We start from the raw sequence: 6,553 nt of genomic DNA, 5'->3' as shown, positions 1-6,553 counted from the left end.
GCGACACCAACCCGGCGCCTACGGACTCCAGCGGAGCAACCGCAGTAGCAGACGCAACAAGGGTAAAGACCGCCTATGGTAGCAAGTACGTTATCCCTTTGGACTTTGAAGTGATTACGAATCATGGCGTGTACTACCCCAGACAGTTATCCGAGTTACAGTTTGAAGTAACCTTGGCGGACACTACGAACGTCATTGGAGGCATGGACAGCGCAATTAGCGGGGCCGTTGATCCCTATTCTATCACCAACTTAGAGCTGCAGTACGAGACCGTGTACAGTGAAGAGCTGGCCCGTAGCGCTGGCATGGAATACAGCGCCGGAAAGGCATTCCTTTACGACCACGTAGTGATGTATAAGACGTTCAGCTTCTTGGATAAGACGGATGAGGTTATCAACCAAAGCATTAACCTCCCCCGAAGAAGTCTCACGGGGTTGATTTTGGTGTTTGCCAAACCCTACGAGGCTGGTAAGCGCGACTCCGAAGCCTTTCACAACCCCAACATTACTAACGTGGGGGTAAATGTCAACGGAGTACCAAACAAGGTCTAATCCCAGGGTATAAAGCCTGAAGACGTGTACAGGGAAGCAAAGCGTAAGTTTGGCGACCAAATTAGTCCCGAGGAATTCTTTAATGATAAGTACGCGTTATGGATTGACATGCGCACCATCAACGACGAAGACCTACATGGGCAGGGTTTACGTCTAGTAAATACGCAGGATGGCATAACATTGGAGATTAAGCGCACAAAGAATGCCTCCGCGAGCGACGGTGATAAGATAAACTGCTACGTCTTCGTGGTGTCTGACGCGCAACTGAGCGTAGAAATGAATCAGCTAAAGAGCGTTGCCTATTAAAATATTCCACATGTATAATATGCTTCGCGTATTTCGAAACAACGAAACCAAACTGCAATGCATAGTGCAAGGCAACGAACTGTACTTCAGGGCAAAGGAAGTGGCTACCGCGTTAGGATACGTTAACTCCAGGGATGCAGTTAGAGCACACGTTTCAGAGGAAAACAAGGTAACTTTGAGGTCTATGAAGGGCGTCAATCTGGCCGACACCCTTAATGCGCAACCACATTCCGTTTACATCACCGAAATGGGCCTTTATGAGTTAATATTCGGATCTGAAAAGTCCGTAGCTAAGGAGTTTAGGAAATGGGTGTTAGGCGACGTTCTTCCTACGCTAAGGAAAACAGGTAAATATGAGATTGAAAGGCGGTTTAACACCCCAAACAAGTTGGTATTCAAAATAGAAAACGAATTCGACCTGCATAAAAAGGTGGTGGACTACATCCGCAGGTTTTACCCCCAAATGCTCGTGACCCCTGGTCTAGGCGAACTGCAGGATTCGGATGGAAAGCGCATAAAGTGCTGGCAGAAGGGCTACCAACGCGGTCAGCCTGACCTTCTTATCTTGAATGCACACGTACGATACCGTGGTTTCTGCGTAGAGCTGAAGACCCCTAAAGGCAATGGGGTATTATCTGAGGATCAACGTCGCCTGTTGCACGAATACGAAAGAAATGGTTATAAAGTAATGATCAGTAACGATTACGACGACATCTGCAGAGCCATCACGGAGTATGCACGAGGAATGCGTTTACCATGTAGGTGGTGCTGCAAGCGCTTTAAAAGCGCGCAGACGCTGGGAACGCATTTAAAGATATTCCATAGGTATAATGGTGAGGCAAATACATTGGCGAGATCTAATAGAAGGTATTGCGTATGAAATAAAAAATTACGTCGTCTTTGAGGACGTCAACCGCCTGCGGCTGGTCCTCAAGCACGACGACGTGGAGTATTCCCTGTGGGCGCCTGATAGGGTCAGGTACGTCATACAGGGCGAGGAATTCACCCATCTGCGCTCGCATGGTAAGCAGAACGGGCGGTGGGAGTTTGACATTGAAAGAAGGGTTGCCCCGTCTCCACTGTGTGGTTAGGCGCGCCTAAAGTAGGTGTAGTCATGCCTTCGGTCTTCGGCGAGGATGGCTCTCTTTTTTTAACGATGCAGTCGGCAGGGGGTTCGCACGTGATACAGTCCATATATTGAAAGACTAAGAAGGTAGCATATGTTAAAGATGTGTCCTCTCGGCTCTGCAGGATCGTTTCAAAAGGGTCTTTATTCTTATTTATTCCTTATACGAAGAATAAATAAAAATAAGATCAGGATTTGAGACTCTTTGCGCAAACCCTACTTTACTACCGCTTTGCAACCCTCCTTTAAAAGGGGTCTTTATTCTTATTTATTCTTATTTAACCTCACTAAGAATAAATAAAAATAAGATCAGGATTTGAGACTCTTTGCTCAAACCCTGATCTGACTTCCTTACTAGCCCTTACGGGCGATCCTATCTTTCGAGTTATCGGCACTCCAATCTTGGAACGTGCTCACGTATTCCTTAAAGGTGACCGGGTCAGACCGCGGGTATAGACACTGCCAAATATGCTGGTCACTTCTTTGACACCCGCAGTGCTCGCAGTCCGCCTCCCAATATTCCCTGTCTTCCCAGCGCACGCCTTCGACGCGATCGAACATCGCAAACCGCATATCTATCTCCTTCTTACGCTGCGTTAACCTTTTTTTAGTGTTGCGCGGACAACATCGGGCGGCAATATCGCCGTGCTCATGACAAGCCACGCCCTCAAGGTCGTAATTGCCGCGGCACCGAAAACGATGCCACTCTTCATCTTTGTCCTCCTCGCAGCGCTCACATACATTCTTTAAGCAGACACGGTTATCAACGTGGTAATCCAACATTTGTACGCTGCTAAACAGATGATTACACTCCTTACAACGCCTTTCGCGTGCCTTGCGACACACCTTCTTTTTGACATGATATTCTAACGCTTGTTTGGAGCGGAACTCCTTGTTGCAATCTTTGCACCCCATTATAACTAAGTGTTTAATAAGCCTTATAAGGGATACTTAATGAAGTCCTTGACGCCGTCCTTAAACCAGCCGCCCAGGGTAATCAACGCCGCCAGCCTCTTTTCGGCCTTCATGTTCTCCACTTGCCCGCGCAGCTCATGTACTTCCTCGCGCAGCAGCTCGATCGTAGCATTCTTCTCTCTTAACACCTCCGCACCCCTTTGCACAGCTTCCATATATTATTTCGTCGATAAGTTCTTCCTTCATGAGATCCTCTAAGAGCCTTATTTGCATATTCAGCCTATGTATTCCATCGAACATCTCTTTCCTTGTGCGGCTCCCTAGGAGCTCTGATTGCAGCCTACGTATTTCACTGATCCGTTCTTCCATATATACAATGCGATATGCCTTTCGATGCGCCCATCGTAGGCCCACCGGCTGCGGCAAGACCCAACTTTTAGGGCCCCTTAGAGTTGTCCTTTTCTACCCCACCTACGTGGAAGTGCTAGACCCCAACAGCCTGTCGTACCTCCATATGTATCAGGGAACAAGTTCCCTTCAAAAGAAGGGATATAATGAACCCAGATCACATGCCTTGTAACGCTCTGATAGTAGGACCCACCGGCTGCGGAAAGACCCAGTTCATCGTGGAGCAGCTATTAGGCCCCTTTAGATACCGCTTCGACTACATAGTGCTATTATGTCCCACCTACGTGAATAACCGCACCTGGACGGGCGTGGGCGCAAAAGATGACGACTTTTTCGTGGACGTACTGGATCCTAACGAGTTATCTGGGCATCTTAAGTTCTGGCATAAGCAATTCCCTAAAGATACACAGACACTCCTCATACTGGATGACATTGCCTGCGGGGACGACGTAAAAAGGCGCACCTCCGAGCTCGTTAAACTCGCCTTTAGCGGCAGACACGACAATATCAGCGTTTGGTTGCTCTCGCAGCAGCTTACCAGTGTCTCTAAACCCTTCAGGGAAAACATAGGTTCACTTGTCGTCTTCTACACACCCAGCAAGTCTGATCTGGAAACCATCTTAAGCGACTACGGCGGTGAGATATCCAAGGAACAGTTACACAAATACATGCGGCACCTAAAAACGCACCAACATTCCAAGATGATCTTCTCTTTGAGGTTTCCGTACGAGGTTGGAATCTATGATTCCTAATGTATATGGATATTGAGCAGCTCTTAGATGAAGTCCCCACACAGCTAGATGAAAGTAACCTCAAGGAACAACTTAACATCCTTGTGTCATCTGGGAAGTGTAAAGAAATGATAGGCAAGGAACTTACCCATGAGCAGGTTAATAAGTTGTCGGAAGAGGAGGTTAAGAAATTCCATAAGAGGTACGAGGCCGCCCTTGCAAGTAAGACCACGGACGCTGTAGCAGATTCCGCTATCCGACTTGCGACTAAATTGCTTGGACTTGCGCTGCCCATAGACGACGTGGAGCAACTGCGGAAGGACATAAGCGAGGACTATGTCATCGCCCAAGAACTTAAGATAACCTGTGGGTGGTTGTCTTTGAAGTGCGGTAAGTTCATGGCAGTCGCCTCTGCGGCACTTCACGTAGCTCAGCATGTCGACTTGAAGGAACTCGCGGGCACCTTTGGTGCCTCTTGGAAGGACTTCAAGAAGGACAGAGACGTTGAAAAGGTCTTCCAGGCAGCACTTGCTGAGGTACCTGATCAAGTCGCCTCAAGTACTTAGTCAAGTCATTCGCGGGAATTACTCAGGTCGCCTCAAGTACTTAGTCAAGTCGTCCTTAAGTACTTACACAGGTTACCTTAAGTTACTTATCAAGTCCTTCAAGTCCTTAGATATAAATGAGTGAATCGAAGGTAGAGCAGCCCCAAGAGGAGCAGAAGATTACCAAGGCTAAATCTCCAGGCAGAGTCGCTGCCGGAAAGAAGCTCGCGGAGATTAATAAAAAGAACAAAGCCAAAAAAGAAGAAAAGGTGGAGGAAAGACAAGAGGAATCCTTCATTAATCCTGGGTACGTCATTGGCGCGTTAGGAGTTGCTATAGCAGCAGGCAGCCTCTACTTACAATGGCGGGCTACGAAGCCAAAAGTAGAATTAGAACCCGTGCATGTGACGCAGGAGCCCCGAAGCAAAATACCCGTAATGCAATAGCGGAATAACCTTCTCGCTTTGTAATATAATGTCAACCGCGTTATTGAAAACTGTTGAAGAAGCAGCTATCATTACTTCCATCGTTGCGGGTATTGGTTGGGTAGGTAAGAAAGTGCTCAAAGAAGACTTTACTGAAGACCCAAGCAAGAGCTTCGCTAACTTTGCTAAGATGATCGCTGCCGTAGGCGGGGCTATCATGGTAAAGGATTACCTACGGAAGGAAAAGTACATTCCTCAGTAAGCGTAGCTTACTTCTAGAAGGGGACTTGTCCCCTGTAATATAAATGGCTAGCGTGGTCGCAGGTGGAGTTATTGCAGCTTTAGCATTCACTGGAGCTAATTATGGTGGTCAGTATTTAGATAGATTAGTTAGAGGCGACAAAAGCGGAGATTTAGCCGCCGAAAGGAAGAGACACGACTTAGCGCTGGAGAAATATCAGCGAGACGTGGCGGCTTGGAATGAAAAAAGACAAGCTTACAGGGATTGGTTGGACAAGAACTACCAAGACAAGATGCAGGCGGATAAGAACTTCGAAAACACAGACTACGCCTTTAAGAGAAGATGTCTGTAAAAACCAGACAATCGTGGCAAAGCTCAAAAAATAGATTTGCTCATATTTTAACTATAGATAGACCATAACATGAAACAAATCATGAGGTATTTTGTTTGAAAAAAATTGCATTTTTTACGAGAAAATCGCGAAAAATGAAATTTCGTCAAATCGCTGCTTTGAGACGGTCAGATTTTAAGGTCAACTTTGGTGGCCTCGTGTGGCAAACTTAAATACTCTTATGACCTTCAAACCTTCTTAAAATTGTTAATTGACATCTTAAGTTTAGTCCAAAGGCTTTATAAAAATTTCTAGCTACTTTTTGATATTATTTTAAATTTATTTTAAAGTTATACTTTACGCCTTATGAAAAATAGTGTAAAAACAAAAAAATATTTTACTATGTGCTACCCAAATTATTCAATAATATTTTCGTATACTTAAAGTCAAGATATTAAATATATGACTATGAAAAAAACAGCTTGGGGTAAATGTGATGGAGCGAAGTTATGGAGCTTCGAACTTTCGCAAAAATCGTGCTTCGGTCTAAGGTCTACGGTCGCCTAAGATCTGTCAAATCGTCAAGTCGCAACTCACAATTTGCATCAACAATCACGGGTTTTTTTCTTTTGGCCAGCAACTGTCTTTAAATCCAAAACAAACAAAAACTTTTTCCATTAAATTTCGTAGATTTCAACACCTTGTAGCTATAAATCTTGTATTGTATAAGTTCATTATTTGCCGAGCCCCCAGCCTGGCTAATTATGCACAGGGACATCCCGATTAATTGTAAACAACTTTTTCAATTGCGGTTTTCCCTTGTAATTGCTGTCTTTGATCTAAAATTAAAATATATTAGTTTTTTGTTTCTCTTGGGATTTCTTTATAGGTGAATATGTGGACGATAAAATTCGCCCTTTCAATTTTCTACCTCTAAACAACTCCTATCACCCCTCCACCTTCGTTCCTACTTG

Source organism: Actinia tenebrosa, unplaced genomic scaffold (genome assembly GCF_029948245.1).
Source record: "Actinia tenebrosa isolate PJP-AT-01 unplaced genomic scaffold, QUT_ActTen_1.0 PGA_scaffold3__52_contigs__length_22856419, whole genome shotgun sequence".
In the NCBI taxonomy this organism is placed as follows: domain Eukaryota; kingdom Metazoa; phylum Cnidaria; class Anthozoa; order Actiniaria; family Actiniidae; genus Actinia; species Actinia tenebrosa.
This window is presented reverse-complemented; position numbering follows the sequence as displayed.